General features: G+C 38.3%; 1 protein-coding gene across 1 annotated transcript in view; it reads right to left on the bottom strand.

Annotated features, from left to right (window-relative positions):
- The window catches only part of lrfn5a (leucine rich repeat and fibronectin type III domain containing 5a), a 73,723-nt gene that overhangs the window by 46,546 nt on the left and 9,971 nt on the right, over window positions 1-17,206 (bottom strand).

The raw sequence follows: 17,206 nt of genomic DNA, 5'->3' as shown, positions 1-17,206 counted from the left end.
GCAGTCAAAACACACTGGTGATATATTTAAAGCAACACTAATTGCAGCAAGTAGAAATATGCATAAACCTTTATGGCAATAATAATTATACTTAAGGCAAAAAAACAAATTAAATCTGTTAAAGCAAGTAAAATGCATTCATACATCTGACGTAACTCCTGCTTTGTGAATCCCAATAAAGCAGTGTGTGTATTTGTTGTATTTTCTGTGTCTGCTATTGTTAAACAACAACAACAACTGACCAGTTTAACCTTGACCACCTCTTCTATAATTGGTAAATTTGGGAAAAGGGGTAATAAATCGCTCTCAAGTTGCTGCACCGAATAGAGAGTTTAGAATAAGAGCTCTAAAGATGGCACCAGAAGGACATCCTTAGATGTTTACTTTTATTGAGTAGTACTACTTCCATAACTTCTTCAGCTGAAAGTATCTTAAAATTAAACGAGTTTTCATGCTGTGTAATATTAGTATTATAGTATATAGAATTGTATATAACTAAGATTTGTGTAATAAACTATTAATCTTTTTAGTGAACAATAAAACTACACACAAAATGACAAAGCTTGTACTTTTTTGTAAATTTTGGTACTGTTTAATGAGCCATATGTATTTGTAAGCTGTTGTCCTTCATACAAAGTAGTTTAGACAACTCACACACTCATTCATTCACTCACAGGTAGCAGCTTGTTCTCTCCCAGTGGCTGTTTGCAGCCATTGCAGTGTCTCCTGACAGACTGTAGGATCATTCACTCGCCTCCACTCTGCAATCCTGCAGAGCCGTGTGGGGAGCTTAACATCTGACAACGTGTCACACCGTCGGAGTAACAAACCTGCAGCGTACATCAATGTTGATATGTGTTTGAAATTTGTAATTAATTAGACATTTGTAAGTGTGTCGGCACGGTTATGTTAGCCTGGAAACGTCTCTGTTGTGCCAATAAGGCACATATGATTTGAATGGATGGAGAGATAGCGATAAAGAGAGGGAGAAAGAAAGAGAGGTGGGAGGATGACAACCAGTTTCCATCATCATCCTCGAGGCAAGAGGAGGCTGAATGCTTACATAAGAATACACACACAAAACACACATATGCTTCTCCACACACACACACACACACACACACACACACACTCGCAGAGACCTTGTTTTTGTTTGTTTATATGCAGATCACTAAATGGGGTTGGCCCACAGAGCAAAGCATTGTGGGAGAGCATGGCGAACATATCATGGCATTAGCTTGTAATGACACATTGTTGGTTTATGTGTGTGTTTGTGTGTGGAAATAGCCTGTGTTTGTGTGTGTGTGCCTGTCTCATCTCCAGGCCCGTCTATCTTTCATCTTATTTTCTACTGTACTGCACTGGAGCCTCTGACAGCGCAGACAGTAGGAAGTGTGAGGGAGAGAGACACTGCAGTTGAAATGATAACCAAGAAGCAGCCATGTTTGATCTTTCAAACAATTAAGAATAAAACAGCCGAATCCTCAATGGGAAAGCAGTGAGAAAGCAAATCTCTGATTTCTTTGAGGAGGAGGAGCAGCTTCTTCTTCTTCTTCCCCTCACATGTCAACTATTGACTTTTTTCTGTGTTGCTGCAGAGGCAATCAAACGCCTGCAGTCTCTAACAAGCCCACAAGACAATCCCCAACAGGCCCTTTAATTCAGAATGTTACCTTGAATGTGAAGTACTTGAGTGTTCTATTTTTGTAGATTCCCACTTGAAAGAGGAGCTGATCAGACTTTGAGTTTTGCAGACGAGGGCAACAATCTGGATATTTGAGACTATACTAATTCAGTTTTCATTCTGAAATGTCTGTATCAGATGAAAACCAATTTAGCTGCAATCATCCTGGGATGAATTCCAAAATATGTGATGAGTTAACTTTACCCCAAGCACGTGCATCTGCGGACACCTGTGTTGCTTAATGTGCTACACAGTCAAACTAAATTACTTTCAAAATGATCATCTATGCCATTATTTCATACCCCCTGTCTGTATGTTGTTGGAAAGTACTGTTATGTCATTTCTAATGACACCTATTAGGAATCTCTGTTAAAGGTGTTAAAAGCAAATTATATAAAAAAAAAAAAAACATCTTTTGGCCAGTAAATATAAGGTTGTCCGTCACTTGTTTTTTCCACATGGCCCCATTATGATAATTACACATTAGTGTTTCCAACAGAATAAGAGTTTATGTGCGTCAGAGGAGGACAACAGCAAACTTTCATTATTCTATTTCTTTTAAATGTGTGTGTGTCCCTTTGCAACAGTCTGTGCCCTTTCTAATTTTTTGCAGGGTCTTGAATGCAGCTCAGCTGGGGGGCTCTGTCAGGTTTTTTTGTTTTATTTTTTTTACCACCATCAGCAGCAGTTTGTGACTCTCGGGGTAGATGGAGATCTAATGTCATAATATAGGATGTAATCCAAAATCATTTAAAAAAAAAAAAAAAAAAAACTGTCACAGTATAGTATGTCATCCAAAACTCATTATAAAAACAAAAACGTTATAGTTTAGTTTACATTATATCATTGTATGCCGTTGAAAAATCATTAAAGAAGTCATAGTATAGTATAGCATACATAGAATATATAGTACAGTAGTTACTTGATCTGTTGGATAGATGGGAGGAGCAGCCGCTGCAAATGCAATCTTTTAGACCCTAACAGAATGAACGGTTAAGTTTCACTTTTCAGTGCACCTGATGTGCTGCTGCTCAATCTGTGCCCTTAGTACTCACTGCGCTCCGAGAGGTGCAATGCCTGACTGTTACTGTTTGCTTAGCTATTGCTCAAAATGGCTCAATTGCAACATGAGTTGCCAATCACTTGGATACTTTCCTTGAGCTAAATTAAAAGCAGACACCTGGTCTCGTCTTGACTCCATCCATAAATGTACTGGATTTAAAAATCCATTACAGTGCAAGATGTATAGATGGTTTGTGTGTTTCCAGATGATGTTTTCATGTGTGGTGGCATTATTTTGAAATTCAATGCAGTGTGGGCAAAATGTTTGGCAAGACACAGAAAAAAAAACTAGTTACTATAACTTACAAAGAATAGAATAGAAATAGTTTATTAATCCTGTGAGGGAAATTGTTTATCTATTTATGCTATGAATCTATTTATGCTTGATCAGATGGAATGGAAAAACTCCAAGGCAGAGTGATAAAAAGCCATCACAAAGAAGATGAACACAAGCAGTTCTGATGGAGTATGATGGAGTATGGATATGATAAACTATTGTTCTGTGTTTCTACCCTCGTTATCCAACATATGCTGGAGTGTTTTCCTTTGAACATTAAATAAGAAAATCTCTTCAGTCTAAAAAAAGACCCAAAAAACAAAAACACAACCTTTTTATTAGCAGCCATTATAATGCAATCACTGATAATAACAGTGTATTTACATAATGCCTTGGTTCTCCCAATTGTAAAAACATTCCTGGTGCCTTCTCTTCATTTGCACATGAATCAATAATGACCACCATTATTTCTTAATTTATAGTCATTACTTTGTAATTAACGGGCAGTAATTTACCTTAAATCCCCAGGGGGAGTCAGTCAGAACACAATATTGGCAGCTTCATCAATAGTCACAGCTCAGCATTGACAGCCATCAAGAAGAAGGCTTATTGCAAATTAGATCTAGTTAAGAAGTTTTTCACTTCATGCATAAAGGTGAGGACCTCTGACACTCTCCTCCCACCACCTGACATCTCTCACAACATTTTCTAGCTCTTACATTACTTGAAATAAGATCTGTTTCAACCCTTATGGAGTAAATGTCACCTAATCCTCCCTGTCACCTCCTTGTGAGTCCATGTGACTTTTCTTTACAACTCATTGTGTACTTGCAATCAATGTGAATGTAAATTAACTGCAAAGGACACTGCAGGGCCCCATTCACCAAATCCATCTCATGGACCTTCTTAAGATTAGGAGGTGTTTCCCAAAAGCACTGTTATTGAAGACGCTCTTAAATATGATGGAAGATAAAAGTAGAGTGCCTGCTACCCACTCGAGTTAGTGTTCATAACATCGAAGAGCATCGTAAAAGACTCTGGAGCCTGCAGGAGGAGCCATAAACCACATGTTTCATTGACATTTTTTATTGTTTTGGTTCATTTTAAGGTCTATACCTGTCCTAATGTTCTTCTCTGTCGCTTATTTACTGTGCTTTTGTTGTTTGCCACATGCTTACACACAGTATAAATCTAATATAGAACTGATGATAGAATGACACCCAATTGGCGCCTGCCTGCATGTTGCAGCAGCTACATTAATCCAGTTTTACATTCTTAATTTCCCTCCACCCAGTAACATGAATCATACAGGGCCTTAAGCCGAGTTGGCTGTACAATAAGCTTAGTTTTCACCCTGAATGTTTCCAAGCTTGAAAATATTTCTTTGTGTCCTTTACAACAAATGAACTTTGTGATTTATCCATGATACACTGAAGTTTGGCTTGCTTTCAACTGTATTCAGCATCAGCACCATGAAAGGCCAACTTCGAACACGCTTTTAAGTACTGCTTTGGAAAATGCGTAAAATATAGCAACTCCATTCCCTAGAAAATACATTTGTACAATAGTTTTCATAATTACGTTGTGGTGACAATGTAATCGCTGTCTGGATTGTGTCCTGAGACAACTTGTTTTTGAGTTGATGAAACATCACATTTAGTCACAGTATTGACCGCTCTCATTTTAACTGTAGGTAAAAGAGGTGGAACAAATTCAATTCTTTTAAGCGCATACTGGGTACCTGCTTGCTACAACATAATCCCAAGATATTGGCTGTTGCCATCAGAGCCTTATTGTTGTCAGTAGGGATGTTCTAAATGACTAATTTCCCTGACATTTAAACAGAAGTTTTAAGTTACACTAGTCATATAGAAAACACTCTGAAAACTGTCAAAATTGAGCACAATTTAATCTATGATATTAAACACTGTTGGGGAGTTATTTAAAAAAGCATTTTCCATAACTACTTTGTTAGCTATAATGTGAAGCACTTTGGATGGTGCATAATGAGCCTTGCACATTATCCTGTTAAACATGACAACTCATGAATATAATCAATATACTGCCAAGCCACACTGGTTTTATAAGATGTCATCTCTGTCCCACTTTCAGCCTCACTACTTGTTTGTTTTTCCATCTTTCTATCTTCTTTTTATCTGGCCTTGCTAACATTAGTAGCTACCAGATGTTTATTGGCTGGATATCAACTTAAAGTATGAAGAGAAGATATTATATTATACATTATGTCAGTATATTATTTAAATGTGTACATGACTAATGTTAATAAAACATCTAATCAACAAATATTCCTGGTACTCACTAGTGATAGTAGCAAGTTTACTCCACTAGTCCACTTAATGTGCATATCCCTAGTTATCAAACAATAGCTGATGAGTACTAAGATTGGTTATTACAACAACCCTGACTCGTAGAGAAGTTAGGAAAAGATTGTGATTTTGGCCGAATGCTAATAAAATTGCAAGATTGCCTATTTTGGCATGAGACAAATTAACTTGTGTGTACTTTTGTGACTTGTTAATCAGCAAGATTTTCATATTATGTTGGTAAAAAACATAATTCTCTTAACAAACTCCAACAGAAAACTTTGGTTAAATGCCTTTAGCAAATGCTTCATCAAAACTGAGACTTTCATACATCATATACAGCAAGTTCCCAGCAATGTTTTTTTTGTTTTATAAAAACAAGTAAGAAGTCTTATAAAATTAATGAATACAAATAACTCTCTGAGGTTTTACAAAGTAAAAGTTACTTTACTTGCACTTTTTAATAAATTTTATCGTGATCATTAAAATAAAACAGCCATACAAATAATCAGCAAAATGACAAATATCAGCACCAATACGCATTGCATATTTGCTATTTAAAATTAGAAATGTATTCCTGGGAGACAGGGCCAAAATGTGAATATTCATAGAAATGCTCTTCAAATACATTCTAAACTTCTAAGATCGACTGTTAAAGCACGGCCCAGATCTTTGGTCAGTACGAAAGAAAAAGAAGAAAAGTTACTCAGCCGACTAAAATATAAATGAAAATGCACACCCAAAATACAAAAAACACTGCCAGAGCCTGTGCTTGAATAAACACTGTACTCCTCCTTGAGAGCTGCTCTGGCTGTATCCTCCATGCTGTTATCAAAGTTACTAAATAAAGACTTTTTATATCTCTGTCCCCCCCTGTGAGTCCAGCTGAAGGATGCACTTCAGACTTGGTCAAGTTTGAAACAGACTATGAAACTGCTGGTCCCAAGCCAGCCCACTGAGATGTTTACTTCCTGAGAAAAGCTGTCCTGACCTTGTAATTTCCAACCAAGGTACTCAATAAGAAATGAGATACAGAGCGCGAGGGAGGAGAGGCAGAGGTGGACAGCAAGTGACAGGTAGAACTGTGGCGCGCGAGCGGTATGTCGCAGGGGTGTATTTGTGTGCGTGTGGATTAAATAATTTACACCAAGCCAAACATGAGCACGCTCGTTCATTATTTACAGGCCGCACATTTAACACACAATCACACACACAATCACACACACACACACACATACACACACACACACACACGCACGCGCGCGCACACACACACACACACACACACACACACAGAAATGCCACATTTAATGCATTCTGTTTTGGAAAAAAAGACAGTTAAAAAGAATTACCATAAATATTTAAGAAATATCGTCAGACGCAGCAACGGAGAGGAAGAAAGAAAGAAGCAAAGGTGAATCACAGCGAGAGACATGGAGTGTAAGAGAGAGCCAATATTAAACTTGCATAAAGCTTTTTTCTCAATGTTTACCTTACTCCTCGGTGTCCCATCGTGTCATAGCAATAAAAATAGTCAAAGTACTTCAGAGTGAACAGGGGGAGGGCTGTGGTCAGGTCAACTGCTGTTTTCCACCACTTTCTTTCCCCAAAAGCCCAGCGTACCTGGGTACAACTTTTTGAAAATAAAATTCAAGATTTTATTTGGACATGCAAGTGAACACTTCTCTGTCCCCAGCTACAGCCAAGGTGCCCTTGAGCAAGACTCTTGAGGTGCCCTGCCTGCTCCACTGAAGCTGCTCGGTAGCTAAAAGTAGCCGACTGAGGTCTTACAGTGCAGGCAAGCTCCCAGGTGTCAGAGTGTGCCCAATTGTATGAATGTAAGGCACAGTTCTGCTGGAAAACAGCATACATGCATGTATTTATACTTTTTAAAAAATGTATCCATGCAGAACTTTCTCAAATTTCAGTCAGTGCACTTAACAATACTGTAGTATTTGATAAATTACCTGGAAAAACAATGGAGGTAAAAAGGTAAAGGTAAAGGTAAGGTAAAAAGTACAATGTAAGTACAAGATCTGAACAAAGTCAAGCATAACTAAGACAAACAACACAAAATATTTAGTTTTTACTATATTGGTTAAAAAAATGTACTATTTGTTTTGTTTTATGTACATTTAAAAAAAGTGTAGGAAGTCTTATCGCTCATGTTCAACATTAGCTACAGGCACAGACAGAGCCTTCTGTTGAGTGAAGTCATTGGGGTTCGCATTTGACAACTGTTAATCTTCATCAAAACATCTATTTGCAAACTCTCACAAAGCTTGTGCAGTGTAATCCAGGTCTCATGTATCCAGTTATACACTCAGTACATTGCAAACACACACATTTTCACTAAATCTGTAATGTTTAAAACCATTTTGCTTTAACAGAACAGGCGCACTAATCAGCCATACCTTAAGCTGTTAATGCTGAAGTGCTTTAAATATTATTGTTAATATTCTTCAAGAATGTTCCACTTTTTTGGATTCTTCTTTCAGTGTGGAGGCATGCAAAAGAACATATTTCCTCCTGGATACATCGTAACATAGGTTAATAATTATCTACAAATGTTTGTTTAAGGGGTGAAACATTCCTTCAGACTGACTCCTACTTCCATTGAGGTCTAATGATAAGTCTTTTTGCCATACCTAACTATGCTAGAATAAATCCTAAATGTACAGTGAGACAGTGAACTTTGTGAAAGTTTTCTGTTACTGTGATTCCCAAAGCATCTGGGCTGTGCCATTAAATGAGCTGCTTAAAGTCTAAATTAAACACATTTTTCATATTTAGTTTGCTGTATCCACAGCACTACAAAAACAGGAGATTTTAGGAGGTGATATTAATGAATTACTTTGCATTAATTAGCTGGATGCTGAAGGGCAAAGAGAACCTGCAGATGGATCAGCATGCATCTTTGTTGATGCTCTAGAAACCCCTTCAGCTTCAATTTTACATGTGCAAAGACAAACTGAAGAGATTGTTAAACTCTTGCACTGGCCTTCAGTTGGCCCCAGGCTTCTTTGGCACACAGTATTGACTTAAACTTGTCACACAATCAACATGAATATTTCTGCTATTGTCTAGAGTCCTGTGGTGAGAGCAGCGAGCTGAACTGAAGGCCTCATCAATGTGAGCACATACATACACCAGCGTCTCACCTTGTTTGCTCAAATAAAATCTTACCTGATATATCACATCCTAAAAAAACAAGGTCAGTAAGATGCAACTGAATTGGAAAAGTAATATTTATTATTCATTGCCAGCTATGCAAGTCCATCAGCTTTAATGAACACAAATGGCTCTTTTGCAAAATGTGAAAGTGGAGGACATATTCATTCTGCAGATTCATCAAGTGTAAGCTACAGCCTTGTGCTTCAAATGAGACTAAATGACTTTGTACATACAACACGTTCTGGTGTAGATTTCACTCATAAATAGGACATTTTATTTCCTACTAAAACTAAATTTGGTTGTTTTTGGAGTTCTGAGTAAAACTGGATCTGCATAACCTTGATTAATGAATGTCATTTCATCAAGCATAGTCCAGCACAGTCGCCAAAACAATATGTTGTTTTTTTAATGTTTCTGCAAACCCATAAGTGTGACATTTGTACCTTGCGTACATATCATAACAATGTTTTTAAAGTGACGTCGTTCTGATTACATACACAAAAGCTGACGTTGTTGTTGAGGGGACAGTGGGTGGCCTGACACCTTGGCACAATGGCTGCCAAGCTGCAGATGAATATTCAAAACCAACAAAAGACAAAAATGGTTGTTTTTCAAAGAGACATTGGCAATACTTCCATCAGTGATTGTGCCACCAATTGTGGTTGTTCAAGCCAAAATATGATCTTTTTCTACCGACAACAAAATAGTTTCCATGCCTAAACATAACCAAACCTTAACCACAGCATTGAAACATGAAGAAACATAAAGTCTAACATATCTGCTTTCTAAAAACCTACAAATGGTAAATATACATGGTTGGCTGCAATATACAAAGCCAACATTTACTTGGGTTGCTTTTGTTGGGTTGTGTTGGAATATGTGTACCACAAAAATAATTTCTTTTTAGCCGAAACATCATCTTTCCCAATCATCAAAAAGTGATTTTTGTGCTTACACATAACCACAAATTAACCACAATGATGAAATGTAAATAAGCGTAAAGTTTACATATCTCCTACATAACAATGTACAAATATTACATATTAGTGGTTTGCAGAAATATACAATGCCTACATTTTTCTGGTGTTTGGGTTTTTTGTTTGTGTGCCAGGACATGCGTGTCCCTTGTTGTAATTACATTTGGATTTCAGGTGGCAGATGTGTGAGGTTTGCACCATTAAGAGGGAACTGATATAAATGAGCGGAGTCAGTTAATTGGTTGCACTTTGATACCTCAATCTGCTGCAGTAAACACCACACATATGGAAATCCAAATATATTTCATCAGGTATTATGTCGTACTCTGTGTATGTGTGTGTTTGTGTGCATGTCAGTGAGTATGCATGTGCTATGTTGCCTTTAATGTGTCAGAGACTTATCAATAGCCACTGGCTAATCACCACAGTATCTGGGTTAAATACAGATCAACCGTGTGCGCTTGTTTGCATGTGTACACATACAAACATACATGAATAACCACGGCAATAACTAGGCTAAATACAGCTTGTGTGCATGTGTGTGCATGCGTGTGCATGTGCATGCATGTGTGTGTGTGTGTGTGTGTGTGTGTGTGTGTGTGTGTGTGTGTGTGCATGTTCGTGCATGCATATAAGAACCTGCATAAAAATACCTGCACACCACTGATGCTTCATAATACCTGGGAGTGTGACTAATCTAAATTTATCCATCAAAAGCTACTTGTCACTTCACAGTCATAGAATCATTCCCTGGCTACTGTGGAAGATGATGATGATTTGCATGTGTGTGTGTTTGTGTGTGTGTGTGTGTGTGAATGGGAGTATGTGAAATATAAAAATCTGCAGAATTAGTCACCCCATGATGTCTGTGAAATGTTGCGGTTTATCTATAAATACTCCCGTTTAAACTTGTCACAGACATCATTATAATGTGAATAATTAGTCATTTCAGCATAAATGGACTCCCCCCTCTTTGGACACTATTGGCACTGTGAAGCAATGCTTTCTTAAAACTGTGTTTGTTCACATTGAATATGCTTTGTAAAATGCTCTTGGGCAAGTAAAAAAAACAAGGAAATAATAGTAGCTCTTGCATCAGTTATTCCTTCAAAATATGTCAACATGTGAGTTTTTTTGGGTTCCAAACGATGACACCGTTAGCAGTCATTTTGTTTTGGTTCAACATGGCAACCAATTTTGAACATCAGCTGCACTGGCATGAGGCTGGTCCCCAAAGAGATGAGGGAGAGGATCAAGTTTGAATTACCAGTGTAGTGAATGCAGTGTGTATCTCCCTCTACGACTGCAGCTTAGAACTCAATCTGTCGACCTCAAAGGCCCGCAATTGAATGAGACATTGTGTCTCCCAAAGCTAGTAACTGATTCACCTGCTCTGTAAAGGAGCTAAAACACTCTGTAGAGCGCAATATGTGGGACTGTTGTGAAGTTATAAAACACTTATTTTCACGGTGCTTAAATTTAAGATAGCTGCCATAGTGTAACAACAGCCACGCTACGCAAAGAAGCTGGAGTTTCGCTTCTAAATCTGTGATCCCTCTGCCATAACTGAACTGAGCAGAACAGACGGCTCAGACTATTTAGTAGCTGGGAAGAGCTCTCCATGGTGCTGAATGCAGCTATTGCTTCATACATTGATGTCAAACAACCTAACAGGCCATTAAGGGCAGAGAGCCTCTTTGTTCTTAATCCATTCAGACAAATAAAGAGGGTGGAGCTCTATGTCAATGTGTGAAAATCACTCCACACTGTTTAATAGTTTATATTAAACCACCTATGGGGTTATAGTATATAGAAGCACACATGTGCCTACAGTCACCTGATTAAGTTTATGTGAAAAACATGAGGTATGATGATGATGATGATGAGTGAGTTGTATTTGTGTAAAGGCAATCTATTATGCTTCCCCTTAATAATACAATACTAAACTACTGCAATACTTTTTTTTCATTATGTGGCCTACACTGCTACTAGGTCTTTAATATCTAGGCCATTATGAGGCACAATTGTGAGACACAGTATATATCATAATATTTTTAAAGTTACTCTCAACTACAGTACACCACTAATATACTAAACTACTACACACTACACACTACACAAAACTACTGTTACAAATAGTGTCATTATAAAGTAAAAAAAAAGATTGTTATAATTAAGTTTAAGTAAAATTGTTAGTAAATCAAAGTGGAACCACAGGTTTCAATACAGAGAATATGGTGTTGTTGTTTTTTTTTTTTAACAATAAAGTGTGAAAACATGTTCCAGCAGGAGTATGGAAGTATGGACCCAAAAATGAGCATAACAGGTCCCCCTCTATTGGAACCTGACAGAAATTTCTGTGGGCATAATTCTGCACAATGTTGACATGCCCCGCAGGTGTAGGGAAGTCAAATGCAAGGGAGTTTTCTTTGATGAATCTTTAAGTTCTGAACTGGGATGGGCAGTGACTTTCCTTTTTGCTATAAAGGGTAGTGTTGGGAATCTTCGGGTGCATGATTGTGGTTCTGTTTCCCGCTGGAATAGTATGCAGTCTAGATTCTGAATCTGGGCCTAGTGGTGAATTCCTAGACTGAGCTGTTGATGTTCACACAGAAGAGACACATGCCACTCAGGGACGCACTCTCACAATTCAGGGTTGGCAGTCAAGTTCACATTAAGCTGTGTGTCTCCTAGGCCTCATGGAGCCATCAGTTCAGGCTTTTGCAGTAGATCTACTGTAAATGTGCCTGGTTCAAAGGTGCCTCTGGCATCTAACACTGAGCTTGAGCAGCCCCCTACGGGCCACTGTGGTTTCCCCTCAGGCGGTTATGGTTAACTTTGTGCTTGTGGGAGAGCAAAGAGAAAATTGGCAGTGGAAGTGCAATACAGCCAGTGATGCATCTTCAATTGGTGGTGGCAGGTCCCACCTGACCGGGTGAAAGATACATCAGTGTCCTGGAGCTACGGGGAAAACTTCAATACGTCTCACATTTACTTTTAAACCTTTGGTTTACTCAAATCGACTATTCTTGGGAAGAACAAGTTCAAGGGAGATGCCGCAGGTGGGTAGGGTATTTTTTTAACCACCATGAAACTTCCTTTGAATTTATAGGTTTTCTGAAATCCTGTGTTTCGATATTCAAATGAGGCATTATTTAATTAATAAGGCACCTATTTGCATCTATTTCCATACCAAAAATCCTGATATTGGATAAAGCCTGGTTGATTTTTTTTGGTTTTATTTTGTTGACATATTAGACTCAAAGGTTTTCAGAGAAGGAGTGTTGGTTCTCTTTTTTCTTTTTTACTCCATAAATTACAACACAATGTCAACAGACACAAAAAAAATCAATTTTCACCATGTTTTAGCCATATAATGTTCAATAAATCAGGCTATGTATGATATGATATGAACAAACCCTTCTCCTTAAGATTATAGACAGGTATAAAACTGGACATTTTGCTGTATGTAAGTGCTAAAGTGCAAATTTCTGGGTCAGAGTACGAGAAAAAAAAAAAAAAAACAAACTTTGACTTTGTGAGCCAGATTTTACAGTGTAGCTTCCCTTAACTTTCACAGCTTGAAGTCCCATGCCAGGCTAACAGACACCTGGAAAGATGCATTTTTTCTCCTCAGAATAAACACTATGGCTTAGCAATGACTGTGGGCCAGTGGTACTTGCAATTATTTTTCCTTGAATATTTGTTATGTCAAATCATCTTAACAAAAGCAATCTCAACAGAACACCTATAGCGATTTTTGTACAGTAAACTGTTACGGCACATCTCTCCTTCTCATTATTTCTGGGCACCATATGGAACTTTGTGGCTTCAAAACAACATTGTGTGATTTTAACTCTAATTACCAATGAAACCACGACATAGGGTTCTCACCACCCACTACAGTAGTTATCGTGTGTACCAGATGAGATAGATGTACTGTAAACAGAATGCGAGGAAATGTTGTTGACTTTAAAAAGGCCAGTCAACAACATAGTAACAGAGGTGTGGCTTTGCTTTGAGCGGAATGATGAAGACAACATTTTAAATAGCATCTTATTATGATATTTTGATGCATGTTTATCTGCTTTAACATTAAGCATTATGCCACTGCTGCTGGCGAATGCTGACAAGTAGCCTGTTTATAAAGTCACACACATACACACACACACACACACAAGTCATTAAGAAGGCGTAGGCAGCACATTTCCTGTTGAGGGACTTGACAGCATATTTCTCCAATGAGTACAGTCATCCATGTCCATATTTGGACAACTGCCGTGCACTTCCTGTCCAAATGTTCCACATACATCAGCAGTTAACAAAGGCATAATGGGACAGATGGATGAACAGAAAAAAAGAAAAAGGGAGAATGAGGGCATATCAGGGGTGCAGTGGAGCAAAATCTCACCTAATTTCATATTTCATGTACATCTGCCTTTGTGTTTTATTCATTTCTTTATGGAAAGATCTCCTTAATATTCACAGGACACACTTGAAGGCACCCTGTGCCATTTCACGAGTTAACACATAGTGCAGAGGACAAGTGGCAATGAATCATACACCAAACATCCGTCAGCCACAGATGAGGTCATGCAAGTAAAAAGCAGCAGAGCCTGTGCTATAGTTACAGTATCCTATCATGAGTAAAATATACACATCGCATGTTTGACATGTGCCGCCAAACTCTTTAAAAATGAAGTATCACTTCCATCATGCACACTGCTTAAACATGTGGAGCAATCTAAAGCTTGCTGGTTACAGTAACAAAGAACAGGGATGTCAACAATAAACCATTTAATGGTCTGCTTCTGAGAATAGTTTTGAACAGTTACAATTATTATTCACATTATTCTGCAATTCATAATAGTAACGCCATCACCGTCCAGACCCAATTACGTTGTGTCCACTCTCTCCACTAACCTGACACCAGGTCGCCCGAAGAATAAGTGGCTCAGTTTTAAGCTACAACCCCATTTTAGCATTTTGTTAAAACCATTGGCAACGTCAGCATGGCTAATTGGTCAACATACTTGCAGCGAAAATTTGGGATTTTTGAAGTGGGGCTATATGAGATATTTATGTATAGTCAGTGTGTATTATATACAGTAGCTGGCAGTGGGCGCGCTTCTGGTTTGCAGAAACAGCTCTCTGAGTAAATGGGGCACTGGACCAAACTGAAAAACCTGTTGTATTTTACATATAATTTTGTATATTTTCCCCCTCATTTACTGGTTAGTTACCACCTAACAGGTGTCAGGCTGTCAAAAGCCAAAATAGCTGAAACTGACATCTGCTTTGGAAAGCTATGATAGTTCAGCACTTGTTTGGGGATTGGTGGTTTAGAAAACTGTCAGTTGTTTTACTCATACTCCATGAACAAGCATACAAAAAAAAAGCACCCTGCTGGCTTGAAGTCTCTCTTTGGTGTATGTGTGTGCAGGAGCACTGCAGGAGGCTGCCTGTGATCATATGCAGAGGGCTGACCTCTGGACATGAGCATTATCTACTCAGCTCAGACCAACATTTCACACAAACACTGTGTAGAAACGCCTCTAGAATGGCTTTTAAACCATTATTTGGCAGAGCATTTAAATAAAGATATATTTTTTTTAAAAATAATAATAAAAAAATAACAAGCAAAATATTATGCAGCATGCAAGTTAAAAATGCAGTCCCAATTAGAGCAGAATGACCACAGAATGAACCCAGAAAATGCCGGTGTTATCCTTTAATCTCCGCAAGAGAACACATCTCCAGCAAAGATATGAAAAATCCAGCACTGCACACGCTTTCTGTGAGGAATTTGGGATGTGCTGGAGCATCTATTTTTACCAGCACAAAGACGGGGAGGAGAAGATATACACAAAGGGGTAGAGAGAGAGAGAGAGAGAGAGAGAGAGAGAGAGAGAGAGAGAGAGAGAGAGAGAGAAGAAGGTATACAGTCTTACATCGATAAGAAAGCCAAGACAGAAAATGCAGGGATGGAAAAAGATGAAAAAAGAAAGAAAGAAAGAGACCGAAATCTTGTAATGTTGAGCCATGATGCTCTGTAAGAAATTGGTTGAAAAGCAGGGAGGGAGATGAAGAGTAGACACTAGAAAAAAAGAGAAGAGATCAGGAAGAAGGAGAGAAATCAGAGAAGAGAGAAAAAAATAGTGTGCACAATAGAGAGCGGAGGTATGAAAAAGCAGCAGACATGTTGGTAGAGACGTGTTTAGCTTTAGGGAAGGAAGGATAGCATCTGCAAGCTGTCTGACTGAACACATCGGTTTTACAAGGGAAACGGGGGCAGCTGAGGGAACGCAAACGCGGCGAGCTTGACGTGCATTACTGACACAGCTAAATTAAAAAAGCACAACATGGAATATATCAAACACATTTTAAACAAAACTCGTTCCTTTTATGGCTGCATAAGCACACCAAAACAAATGTCCTAAATAACTTGTTTTTATGACAAAAAAAAAAAACAGTAATGTCCCACAGGGAGTAACACGGGTTGTTTTGCTTTCACATATCAGACTGTATGAGGAATAGGTTTCACCAAAGGACATATTATTTTCCAAATAACACAATTTGGTGCCACTATCCTGGCAGGAAACACAGCGATGTCTAGGTTAAAATATAATCACACTTTGAGCCACTATCCTGGCAGCGATGCAGCGCTATCTCAGTAAAAAAAAACAATCGCTTTTTGATGCTCTTTCCCCGCTGTAAACGGTAACAGGTCGCTACAAAACGCCTACGTTCTGTGCCTAAAAAGCAGCTGAAAACACATAGATGACTCACTAAAAATCAACTGCTTTTGTTGTTTGTTAGTCTTGAATAGTGATCTGCAGCTTGGCAGGCATCTCACCTGGTTGGAAAGCCATCCACCATCCCCTCCTCCTCTGCATGAAAAAAGTCTGCTCATTTATGTATTTATTTATCTATTTTACCATTACTTAACCAACCCCTGGTCCAACTGAGATTAAAAATCTCTTTTACAAGGGAGACCTGGCCAAGACAGTCAGCAGTGAAAATAAAGTTGCAGAAAGAGACACGAAAGGGGACAAAACACAATTCACAAGGACAAAACTCTGCATTAAAAGAGAACTATCTATCAAAAAAGAACTTTCTGGGAACCAGTTGTACAACAAGGCAGGCTTGATCAGCATGAAAAAGATCAGCATGCTATATAATCTGCCCCTCAGTCTTTCATTTTAGATTTAAAAAAATTTCATGACACCAGCTTCTTGAGTTTTAAAGTCATCCTGCAACAAATTGCAGGCTGAAGGTGCAGAATACCCAAAAGCCCCTTTTCCCAGTTTCTGAGAGTTCGGGAGCATTTAGAAATGTCGATATGATACATATGAAGTGTGCAGTCGGAGTGGGTGGCAGAAGTGTGAAATATAAGCATTTCCTACTGGCAGGACGTCATAACTCTAAGAACGAAAAAAAAAAAAGATCCTCAATTTGAATTAAGTGATTCATCAGATTTATACGGGTTGAGCTTTTCTGTTAAATCACCTTTCTTAGTGAATAAATGTCATTTTTGGTGCTGTTAAATTGCTAGATCGCCCTGTCAGGCTGTTCAGCTTGGCGTCAGCCTGAGAGGACATGAATGAACATGACAAGTAAAAAAGAAAAAACAGTTTTGCAGCATTATAATGTAGAGTCCCAATATAAGCTATATTAATTCATTGCTCAGAATATGTACATAAATGTT

This window comes from Plectropomus leopardus, chromosome 14 (genome assembly GCF_008729295.1).
Source record: "Plectropomus leopardus isolate mb chromosome 14, YSFRI_Pleo_2.0, whole genome shotgun sequence".
NCBI classification, from domain to species: Eukaryota; Metazoa; Chordata; class Actinopteri; order Perciformes; family Serranidae; genus Plectropomus; species Plectropomus leopardus.
The sequence above is the reverse complement of the archived record's forward strand: the minus strand, read 5'-3'. Positions and strand labels throughout refer to the sequence as shown.